Source organism: Scyliorhinus canicula, chromosome 11 (assembly GCF_902713615.1).
Source record: "Scyliorhinus canicula chromosome 11, sScyCan1.1, whole genome shotgun sequence".
Lineage (NCBI taxonomy): Eukaryota > Metazoa > Chordata > Chondrichthyes > Carcharhiniformes > Scyliorhinidae > Scyliorhinus > Scyliorhinus canicula.
The window spans coordinates 40,016,390-40,029,051 of NC_052156.1; the positions used below are offsets into that span (position 1 = coordinate 40,016,390).

At 39.7% G+C, this 12,662-nt stretch overlaps 1 protein-coding gene across 13 annotated transcripts in view; it reads right to left on the reverse strand.

Annotated features, from left to right (window-relative positions):
- LOC119974015 (ERC protein 2) overlaps positions 1-12,019 on the reverse strand; it is a 1,008,595-nt gene extending 996,576 nt beyond the window's left edge. For 8 of the 13 annotated variants that reach the window (XM_038812801.1, XM_038812804.1, XM_038812800.1 and 5 more), the window contains exon 1: positions 11,934-12,018. The gene's annotated coding sequence lies outside the window, so the exon portion shown is untranslated. Of the gene's footprint in view, positions 1-6,875; positions 6,967-11,933 lie in introns of all 13 variants that reach the window. The other 5 variants (XM_038812802.1, XM_038812794.1, XM_038812791.1 and 2 more) reach the window with 3 other exon arrangements.
- Positions 12,020-12,662: the final 643 nt, after the last annotated feature.

Below are 12,662 nucleotides of genomic sequence, written 5' to 3' on the forward strand. Positions count from 1 at the left end.
CCGGTCCAGGCTTGGAAGGCCGAAGGGCCTGTTCCTGTGCAGTATTGTTCTTTGAAAATAATAATTTTTTTTTTTTATGTTCGTTGGCCATAAAAGGTACCAGTTTCACAGGTAACCAAGACAGCAGTACTCAGTATATACACTATATTAATTAATAAGAGACTGAAGGGTTAAGCAGTAGCCAATGACATACAATTTTTTGGACTTTCTGAAAGCAATTTGCTAGTCTCGATCATTCAAGGGTTGGAAGCAAAAAGACCTAGAATTACAAGGTTTTTAGATACAGACAAAAATCGGCAATAACCAATTTTAATGTGAAAAGATACAAACCAGGCATTGAACTGGCCTCAAGGTACTATTTTCTGACAAATAACTTTGAGGCTGGGGTGGCATGGTTAGCACTGCTACCTCATGGCGCTGAGGACCCGCGTTCGATCCCGGCCCAAGTTCACTGTCCATGTGGAGTTTGCATAGTCTCCCCATGTCTGCGTGGGTCTCACCCCCACAACCCAAAAAGATGCTCAGGGTAGGTGAACTGGCCATGCTAAATTGCCTCTTAATTATTAAAACAGAATTGGGTACTCTGAATTTCTAAGAATTAAAAAAAGAATGGCTGAGGGACATTCAAAAGAAGCAACAGTTTTAAGCTGAAGGAGCACAATATGAACTGTACGAATGCTTGCAATCCAACATCCCACCATACACTGCAGCAAGAGATTGAATCAACAAGGGACTGTTGCAATTGTGGTACAGCTATCTTCAGTACAGATTCAACTATTCAGCTATAATTTTAAATGTCAGTGATAGCCATCTTCACAACTCCCAAGATAAGACAACTTTTTTTTTTTAAATCTCAATTCTCAACGTCTATTCCCAACACCTACTTAATGAGGAGGAAGGGAGTGTGCAACTGTGGCTGGGCAGTGAAAGAAATGTGCCTTAGCTGGAGACATTTTACAATAATAGCATGATCTTAAGTCTTTCCAAAAAAATCAATTAAATACAGAGGGTAGATTTTCAAGAATGCTCAACAATAAAAATTGATTGTGAAGATTTAAGAGTATATTAAAATGCTGCTGTGATTTAATCTGCTTTCAAATTATAAACATTTCACACAATGAGAAAAGAACAATGTTGGGATGATAACTTTAGTTGGAAGCCAGTACTACACTAAATAAATGTAGGCAACAGTCAGATTTTTTGGTAAACTTTACACCATGTGAACCAGTGAGACACGGTTCCACAACAAACAAATAACTTACATTTACATCGCACCCAATGGAAAAATGTCCCAAATCACTGAACAGGAGTATAATAGAACAAAATAAGGAGATATTAGGTAATTTGGACAAAGGTTTTAAGGAGTGACTATAAAGAGGAGCCTGAAGAGGCAGAGAGATTTAGGGATGGAAATCCCAAGTTTAGGATCTCAGCAAATGAAGGCATGCCCGCCAACGGAAGATGGATTTAAAAATAGGAATGTGCCCGAGCCTAAATTGGCACAGCACAGATTGAGGGGTATTGCACAGCTGAAGAAAATTCCAGGGGGCAGAGAGGCCATGGTGAGATTTGAAAACAAATTTTAAAATCAAGGCGTTGGATGAGCGGGGGCCAGCATAGATTAGCAAGTACAGGGCAGATGTGGAATCGGTGCAAGTTTGGACGAGGGCAACAAATATTCGAATGACCTCAGTTTGTGGAGGGGACAACATGGGAGGCCAAGAATGTATTGGAAAAATCAAGTCTATAGCTAAAATGCAGGTTTCAACAGCAGTTAAGTAGGGGAATAGGGAGAGTAGGGCATTTGTTATGGAGGTGGAAATAGGTGGTCTTAGTTATTTTGCAGAGATGTGGTGGGATGTTTCTCTCAATGTCAAATATAACATCAAGACTGTGAAAAGTTTCATGCCGCCACAGGAAGAGGATGGAATCAGTGGCAAGGGGAAGTAGTTTGTAACAGATCTAAAGGCAATCTTTTGTCTTCCCGATGTTCAGATGGAGGGAAATTTCTGTTCATCCAATATGGACCTGCAACATGATAATTTAGAAATGGAGGAATGACCATTAGAAGTGGCAGTAGGGTAGAGCTGGGTGTCGTCAGCAAACAATGAAAACAAATGCTGTGTTTTTGGATGATTTTGGCAAGGGGCAACATGTAGATTAGAAAAAGGACAACAATCAGGATATATCCTTAAGAGACAAAACGGCTAATTAATGATGTAGAAGGAAAAGAGAAGCCATTACCGGTGATTTTCTGGCACAAGTAGATAGATTAAAAAACTGAAACCAGGCCAGTGCAGTCCCACCACGCCAGACAACAGTTGAGGGGCATTGATATGGTTGACCATAACATTCTGCTCTAAAAGGCTGAAGACAGATCTTGAAGGACAAAAAGGGATAATTTACTTTTGACACCAACTTAGGCGTCATGTGTGACTTTGGCAAGAACCATTTCAAAGCGAAAACCTGACATGGGGTTCAAACAGGAATTTGCAACAAACTTGGGCATGGATGTGGGTGCCTGCAACACATGCAAAGCCTTTGGAGCAGAAAGGGAAGTTGCAGATAGGGTGGCAGTTTGCAAGGGCTGTGAAATCAAGGATTGATTTTCAAAATGGGTACTGGAAAGACGAACAGGGACACTTCTGGTTGGAGGCGAGTGTGGATTAAGAACACAGTATATGACGGAGGAACATAATGTTGTCTTTCCATCCTGGATGATGTTAGAACACAGTAAGAAGTCTTACAACATCAGGTGAAAGTTCAACAGGTTTGTTTCAAACACGAGCTTTCGGAGCACTGCTCCTTCCTCAGGTGATCAGGTGGATCTTAGAACAGTTCGAGTTGCAGAGCATTGTCTGCAAGTATTCTAATCAGATTCAGTGACGAATGGTTACACCAATTGTTCACCAAAGTCATTCATTGGACTTAGAGGAGATTAAGAGTATATCGGGGGAATGATTAACGTGAGTAAAGCCTGAGAAAGAGGAATAGTTCCAGTGGTAACATGGTAGCAAGAGTGTGATCGAAGAAATCATTAGTTGCTGAAGTGTGACAGTGAATCAAAAGGGCAAAAGCTAGATAATTGGGAACTTGAGAGTTCAGTGGTAAGTTCCCCCCCTCCCCATTTAAAAAAAAATTTAATATTTTCTATGTCTATATTAGGACAAATATTTCTGGAGCCATCACTTTCACTGGTGCCTGCCGATGATTCCCTTAGGAATCACTGCAGACAAAGCTGATAGTTGAAGTAACAAGGTGCCAAATTCTTCAACTGTCAAAACAGTAGATCAAAACCATTGTTCAAACCACTGGTTGAGTTCTGAAGAGACTAAAGAATTTATCAAATTATAGTCTTGATGCCCAGTCTCAAAGAGCAAATTGACAAGAGCTGTGGGATAAATCAATGTCTTCATCAAAGTCGATATTGTCAATTTCAGTTACTGCACTGGTAGAGGTGATTAATGAACAGACGTGTTTAAATCCTAAGGATGGATCTGGTCTAAAAGATGAGTGAGTAGTAATGATTCCACTGGACAATGCAACCCTCTCCCCAGTGATGAGATACGAGATCCCAGGTATCCCTCCACCATTCCTCTTTTAATGATCCCTGTTCAGCAGAAGAGACCAGAGATAGTGTTATAGCATTGACAGCTGAGGAACACCAGTATAGATCGATGATACAGCTGCCATGTACGAAGGACAGCATGATACCATCACACAGAATATAAAGCAAGAAAAAAAATGAGCTGTGTACAGGTCAGATACACCGGGACCCCACTCTAATACAAATATCTGGAAACATCTTGGACCCCAAAATTTTCCCTTTCAAAATACCACCACCCAACAAACAAAATCAATAAAATTAAACTGTCAAGCTTCTTAATTTCAGATCGCACTTCGTAAGTAAAAATGAAGGAAATATATTTAATTTCACAAAACTGTGTTCTTTATGAATTCCTGGATTATCATCTAAGCTTTCATTGTTATTTTAATAATACTTTTTGACAATGAAACATTGGTTCTAAATCTAGCCACATGAGATGGCAGCCTTGATTAATTAAAGGGGCTTAGTCTATGAAATGTTTCCATCATAAGTAACACCATTTTTATCTGTATAAATAAAGCTCAAATTTAGAAAAGGGTCTTCTGTATTTTACTGATCGCGATATAATAATCACTACAATATCAAATAAACTGTCTCATGAAAGGAAATATTTTATACCTTTCACGAGAAGCTGAAAATTATCAACCCAATAAAAGGAAGGCACTAAACAAATATTGGTTTCGAAAAGAATGGCGATTGTGGAATCAACACTTTTGTGGGTAGCTTAAAAACAAAGAGAATGCCGTTGATCGAGATGGACAAAGGTGGCCAAGCAAGAAAATAGGAAATGCTGACAACACACCTGTCAGCACAGTCGTGTACACATGGTTCACCCAGCAGGTAGCCAAAGGCATACCCAAATCTGGTCCTATTTATAGTTCAAGCTCAAGTAGGAAGATTTGCCAAGAAAATAAATGAAAAATACAGGTTTCAGGGTCCCAGGACAAGGATCAAGATGGTTAGTATTATTCAAGAACTGACAGCATTTTGTACGTTACGATGAACAATGGTCCATGAGCAGTTCAGCACCAACATATTTTTCTGCCAAATTAGAGACGATGTTAGATAACTGAGGACACACCAAAGAACTGTGATGAGATGACCCCGTATTACAAAATATTACCAAAAACAGCAGTACAAGAACGAACACCAACATAAAGTCTGGCTTTAAACAGGTAAAGACAAGGTGGACCTTGTCCTCCTTTTCTAAAACAAAACTGGTCAACACAAGCTAACTCCACTCATAAGAAAATTGACCAAGCCACGTTGCTGCCATCATTTTTACTGAAAATCACTACCATGTCAATACTCCGATAACACCAAAACCTGGATAACATTACAGATTTTCAAAATCTGTTTCCAAAATGAGATTACACCAAACATCAGAAATCATCTCAGACAGAAACTACTACCAACGGCAGCCACCTTGCTGCTTGGCAACTGCCCTGCATTCAAACCTCCAGGAAACCTGGTACAATGAGATAGGACGTTCCTATCGACGAAAAAAATATGAGCTCAAAAATTCAACCCTTTGACCAAGACATCATACCGATCTTCAAATGTATCTACAGAACTGATCAGGAGAATAATGGGCAGTAAAGGCAATGTGACAATTCGCCTGAAGAAACTCAACATAAAAGAGGGAATCTATATATCGAGCTATACGTGCCAAGAAGTGACAATCAACTGTGTCAAAGATTTCTCCTGGGAGCCAAATTAGACATTGACACCATAAATACATGGTCCTGGCCAAGATTCCAACAACAAAGGTGGCAGATGAAGAAATATAAACCAATGTTGTTAATGTATTGTCTATTACATTGTTAAAGTTTGTTAATGTCACATCAGTTGCATTGTTAAGGTTAACAGAAACAGGGCAGCACAATGGTTAGCACTGCTGCCTCACAGCGCCGAGGTCTCAGATTCGATCTTGGCTCTGGATCACTGTCTGTGAGGAGTTTGCACATTCTCCCCGTGTTTGTGAGGAGTTTGCACATTCTCCCCGTGTTTGCGTGGGTTATGCCCCCACAACCCAAAAACGATGTGCAGGATTGGCCACAGTAAATTACCCCTTAATTGGAAAAAAAAAATGGATTGGGTACGCTAAATTTTCTTTTTTGAAAAGGTTAACATAAACAGGTGCTGGGTACTAATTGCCATGATATTTTGGTGTAGTTGGTTGAGTTTTCTTTGACATTTTGTTTTAGATACAATGACCCACCAGGGGCTATCATCCCCTGTCATTTTTGTTTAATGATTTTTCATTTTAATAAAAAATAAGACACTGGGGATCTGGGAGGAGAGGTATAAAAATGAGCAAATGAATAAGCTCTCAAAGAAAAGCTCTACGATTTGGTTTCTGTTTCACCAATTGGCTTGGATCCTGTTAACAATTGTAACAGATCCAAAAATCTCAATGATAACAAGGCCGAAATTGAGTCTCTACCATCCACTATCTAGACAAATTGCAGAGATGATTGAAAACCAACCAAAAAAAAAAAAAAATCAAGGGCTATATCTGTGGTTTTGGAATATCCTGGATCAACATGCATCAATAAAGGACTACAATTTTGTCTCAAAAATGTCTCAATCCTCAAAAGCCAAATTGCTCCACTATTTCTGCTAACTTTCCATGGACATGCAAATGAAATTCCGTTTAGTACCTGTGGGTTACACAATAAGAATGGAATTATTTCATTTTTGCATGAACGGTTTCAAACTTTCACAAATCAAAACATCAGTGTGTTTCAGTTATGTAACATAATGCACCTATTAGTGATTGTTGGCAGTTTACAAAAGCAACATAACTGTGTGTTCACAGGGCTTCAGAGTCAGCACAGTCTATATATTAAGTGGAAACAAAATCCCAGGAGCAGGCCAGAAGTCTCATTCTGCAAGCCATTATTCAGATCAGGTTCCAAACTAATCACGGAGTCCAACTTGTGGTACGTGGCAAAACGTGAAAAAGTTGTCTTTTAATTTTCACTCATATTTGTAATTTGTCCAGTCAAAAAGCTCATATAGAACAATATCAGAGGCAAAAGCAGCAAAGTGCTGAGACACAGGACTACATAATGATTACCAACATATGAAAAGTGAACACAGTTTTTCTTCGTGATTGACAGACAATTTACAGAGCAGAAACAAATGCCCCTGAAGAAACAAAGATGGCAATTTATATGATGTCTTTCATGACCCAAAACACTTTGCCGTCAATTAAGTAGTTTTAAAAAAGTGTAGTCACTGTAAAGAGCAAAGTTCCACTTACTTAGTCAAGCAAGCATCATCAACACAGGACAAGATGAAGTGTAAAGTGAAGTGGCTCACACCAATGCCAAGACAAATGATGATCCAGTGGACTGGGATAAACCATATAAGGAACACAAAAGAAAACGTAAAGAGCTATAATAAAGGAACACAAAAAGCTGAGCAATAATATAAAAGCTGATAAGAGTTTTTATAAATACAAGAGTAAGAAAGTGAGGGGCATGTGAGCTCATTAACTGATACCGAATAGACAATTAGGTTATGGTTGATTTCTGAAACAATGTGAAAACCAAAAGAGAACATAAACAGTGTTAGAGGAAAAATCAAAATAAATCAATGGGGAGGTACTTAAAGTAAGTAACATGTTAATGGCGAAAGTAATGAGACTTCCAGTCGATAAATCTCCAGAAACCGCCAGTTTTCCTCCAGCTACTTTTAAAGTAGTTGAGAATTACAGAAGTCGTCATAATCTTCCAAAGGTCTCTCGATTTAGGAATTGTGCTAGATTGTAGATTTACTGAAGGCATTCTAATATTTAAGAGTGGAACAGAAGGGAGGGGGGAAACCCAGGACACGGCACGAAAAAAGGAAGAGAAAGGTGGGGAGGGGAAGAAGCCACTTGGCAGCAACGGCCGATCACCAGGGGAGGCCCCCCCAAACAGGGCCCTCCCCACAGCTACACAAAAGCCCCCTCACAGAAGAACACAGCCAACTACTGGCCCCCATTTGGCCAAGTGGGCACACCTCAGGACACCGCCTGGCCCAGCAAGCACTCAATCCTCTTATAATTTGTTTTTTCGGTTTGTTTGCAAATTTTTCCTGAACAACATTAGTTGTAAATTCTTGTAGATACATGTTTTGATTTTGTCTTGTTGTATATAAAGTATGTACAAAACGTTAAAACCCTAATGAAAATATTTTTGTAAATAAACCACTCCCATTGATCAGGAACAAAGAGATCCTCCCCCCCCCAAAAAAAGTGGGAGAGAAACCAGCAACATACAGACCTGTTGTTGAACATCAGTTCTGGGAAAATACTTGAATCTGTCATTAGGTATAGAACAGGTAGGCACTTGAACAAATGTAAGCTGATCAGAGAGCGTGAACAAGGCTTCGTCAAGTGTCAAAGTCATGTCTGACAAATAAATTAATTCCTCACAATAAGAGAAAATCAAGAACAAGGGGATACAAGTTGGAAATTAGAGCTGGTTCATTCAGGAGTGAAAGCAGGAAGCACGGTTTCCATAGCCCTAGAAATGTAATACTCACTGCCCCAAAAGGTTGGGGACTCTTGGAGTTTTCAAGGCTGGGATATGGATATTTGTTAGGTAAAGGCGTCAAGTGAAATGAAGCAAAGGTGGCCAAATGGGGTTGAGATGGAGATCAGCCTCGATCCAAGACAATGACAGAGCAGGTCGAAGGTGCTGAAAGGCCTACTCCTGTTCCCAAAAATCGTTCCCATTAATCTTTCAGCTGCTTTGATGGCAGCCTCTAAATTGTTCAGCATTATGTACCTTTAAAACAATGTTCACATCTCATTTGTCTTTGTATATTAAATGATTCCCTACATAATTAACTCTTGATTACAAACCATACCGCTAAGGAACATTTGGTGGAAGCCTGGCACCTCTCACAAATGAAGAGAATAATACAAAATCATTAGCCAATCACCATGAAACACTCATTCATTCATTCTCCTAGCACTGTTTACACAGTGCTGATGGCCAGGTTTGAGTCGATTGACGTGTTCAGTGTAGACAGCCTACTTCGTATGGCTATATTACACTGAATGATCAGTGAAACCTGTAGGAACATAAACATGGGTGTATCCATTTTGCTGCTATTATAGAAATAGCAGCAGAACAGTGTGGCGAAAATTGGCAGATTAAGGTTATGAGGAACACTGGATACATATGTAAAACTCCATGGTTTGACCATTCTTCATCCAGGAGTTTACCCAGTATCAAATAGCAGACAATTGAATTGTGCATCAGTATAGCGAAGTCCAATCCTGTCCTTATACATGTACATAGCCACATACTTTCACAGGTATACAAAATATTAGATCACAATCAAGATTGGGACATTGGTTGCCTCTTTGCTTTTCTAATTAGAAATATTGTGACCAATTGCAGCGCCCAATTATTGGCCCAACTAAGATGAACTACATTTATACAGGTAGGCCCAAGATGATTGTAAAACTTGTCAGCATTCAGTAGGATAAAACTATTTTCTGCTTTCACCCTATTAATCATCTGAGAAATCTTAGCTGATCATTTTTGAATAACATGCATCTGAAATAGATGGATGTCAGGCAATTCTCCATGGGAGAGGCAGGTAAAATATACAACAGGGGAAAAATTATTTAATTTCTCACCTGCTATAGATAGCAACAAAAAAAAACTAGAAGCTAATCCAAAACTCAAGTCTACCACTTATGCTTCTGTTATTTCTTAGTCCATTCTTTTTCAAGCCTCCACCATGTGTTATTTCTCCAAGTAGAGTATACATAATCTGCACCAAGGCCTTCATTGATGTCACTTTAACCAGCAAAGGATGACTCACCCTCAAGGATTTGTTCTCCTTCCACTTTTAAAAATACTTCTGGCTTAATTTCAGTTTCACTCCTAAACATATCCGATTCAGTTTGCAGTGGGAACAAAATTTACAAGTACAAATCTACATGACAGTGTCATTATGCACCACCTGTATTCATCCAGAATTATTTATTATTTTATGTGGATAATGTCAGTGGATTTCATTGTGATGCTGTTTTAGGAGGTGGAAAGTTTCTATGGGCCAAAGTTAGCACCATTAATTTTCCAGTGTTGTATATTTCTTCAATAGATTTTTTTTTAAGTCAATTTCTATGCCTTGTCGCATTTGTTTTAAGAAAACAGAAGGTTCAAGTTGCGTGGCAATAGTGAGAACTCACATTGCAATTTTCAGGAACAATATGTCGGGCTGTGGCAGCAGTGCACACATTCGTAACCAAGGCAACATTGTATGTGGCGCTGTGGTAGATTTTAAGCAATTTTGTTTTGTGACTTTTGAGCTGGAACAGCAGTGATGGGATGTTAATTTTTTTTTAAACTTATTGTTGCCCCCAAAGTTATACATCCCTATAAGCAAGTATAAATTAGATACAAGGTACAGCTTCCTTTACTCAGCATGGCACACACTCCCACAGTTCCACCTCCGGCATCCCATAGTTTCCACAAGCTCTGAGCCAGGCTGGCAATTAGCATTAAATAATGGAAAGTTGTGCGTTGTAGATTTGTCACTATTAAATAGCTTGAGATTGATCAGACTTGTATTTTAAGACTTTAGTCATCGGAAGGAGAGATTTTCACTTTGCCCCTCAGGTGTAGATACAAATCCAGATCCCAATACGTTAAAAACAAAATTATTATATACAACCCCACCAATCCAAATAACATTAATTTAATTGGGTTTGGTATCACAATTTACAAGATACTGCACCAGCATAATTGAATTATTTGGCATCTGTTGATGCTGTGGGTCACTCATGCCCATGGTAAGGACTCACAACAGAACCAGATGCCACTGTGTGCCAGCACCTGGGCTGTTAAAAGAAAATAAATAATTTTAAGACATCAGTTAAAATTATTTGCATGCAACCAATATCAGTGATTTTCGTGAATGACGCTGTAGGAACATCCAGGCTCCCGATGACTGCCAGTCATCCTTCTGGTATCACAAGATTTTCACATGCCTAAGATAAAAATCACATCAGTGAAACGCTTAATTAAAAAAAGACTTGTGCAATATTTCCCCTGCAAAAAGATAAACAGCGACAACTTCATAAACGAGAAAGACTCCATGTTTGATTTAACATCCCATGGACCTTAAAGGCACATTCGAAACAAAAATACAAAGCGTCTTTGATCGATTAAACGATATGGAAATGACTGCCCATAAATGTTAAGGGCAATGTTAGGGGCAATGTTAGGGGCTGGTTTAGCACACGGGGCTAAATCACTGGCTTTTAAAGCAGACCAAGACAGGCCAGCAGCACCGTTCAATTCCCGTACCAGCCTCCCTGAACAGACGCCAGAATGTGGAACATGGGGCTTTTCACAGTAACTTCATTGAAGCCTACTGGTGACAATAAACGATTTTCATTTTTTCATTTTCAATGGGTTAAGGCTAAAATTGACTGGAATGCTTTAGGGTTTTTTTTTAAAAAGGGCTCACCCGAAATTGAGATTACAGCCAAAACTTGACAGGGCCAACCCCGACCGCGTCGATTGGTCAAATCAAACCAGATCTCTAATTTTTAACTTGCTGAATTGTCGATGAAACGTCAATCAAAATATCCCCCACCAGCCACAGTTAGGTGGAGGCAGCAGATTCCACGGACCCATCAAACACCACAGTAGATGGAGAGAAGGGCTGTGCCCAGGAAACCGCCTAGTAAAATCAATACGTTCATTAAACCCGAGTTACTTTTCAGTAAATGTGGAATTTTCTTTCTCTGGATAAAAAAAAACCCAAAGGGATATAGAGCCACGGCGATCCTAAATACATTAAAAAGCACCGCGATGTCCAGCCATTTATTCTGACAATGGGCGTTTGCTTCTACTCTTCCTGGCTCAGCAATTCCACTATATACATCTCTCTCTCTCTTATATAAATGGCATTTTGAGGCCTTCTGTTGAAGGAAAATACGCACCGAAACGTTGATAATGTGCTTTAAGCACACTAGCAAAATGTCACGTTCCCGCTGCCTTGATTTACCCAAAAAAAAGATGTCTCGCCTCCTCCCGCAATAATGAAAGCCAGTCGCTCACCTCCAATCATTGCATCTGTCTCCCTCACACTAAAAGGCAAATTCAAAAATGTTTGCGGAAAAAAAATCCCTCTCAGCTAGCTGTGTGACACACCAGGACTCTGCCGCTTAAAAAGAGACTCGGCGATAGCCGCATTGAACCCGAATGCGGTCGCCCCTTTGGCGGGGAAGAGGGAGGGGGTGAGGGAGAAAGAGGAGAAACGAGCACAAAATAAGAACCGGTTCTTCTGAGAATTTTTTTTTTACCTCGGGAATCCCTCCTCACTCCTTCACCATTCAGCTTATCCAAGGCAGGCTTGACTTAACATTCCCAGCATTCTACACCTTCTCTACAATTGGCTGGGAGCGCACCATCCAGCCAGAAAATTTAAAGAGACAGTCACATTTCTGGTTTCTGACCTGGATCTTTCTTTAAAAAAATATTTCTTTTTGCCATCACCATTCATTCGCGTTGTGTGTTAGTGGGTGCCCTTATGGTTATTTTCTGGCGGCGATGGTTCAGATTCAGAGGGAATTGGCGGCGCAATCTGGCAATACATTGCGAATACACTCTGGTCTATCGGCTTTAAAATCTCACGTTGTCTTTCCAAGCTGCGGTCGCCTTTTATTCTCCTTGGTTGAAGTTTTGACACAGTTAGAGGGCGTGGGCTGGCATTATGAAATAGAGGTAGAGCTACAGTGTTACATTCCGCCCTAAAATTTTTCTCTTCTGTTCGAGAAATTGAGAAAAAAAAACACATATTGTTACCCAATAGTCACCTGGCGATTTTTAACATCTCTCTTAATTCATGGGAAAGCAATATTACACTCTGCCCTAACATATTACCAGCGAAAAAAATCATTGTACTCCAGTCATTTTTTTTAACTTTCTAATACTCACCAGTATGGTAAATGGTAGGATCATACGAACATATAAGAAACATTCCTGCCCTTTTGCAAGTACCCTCAGGCCCAGGTAAGAGAGCCGTGCTCAGC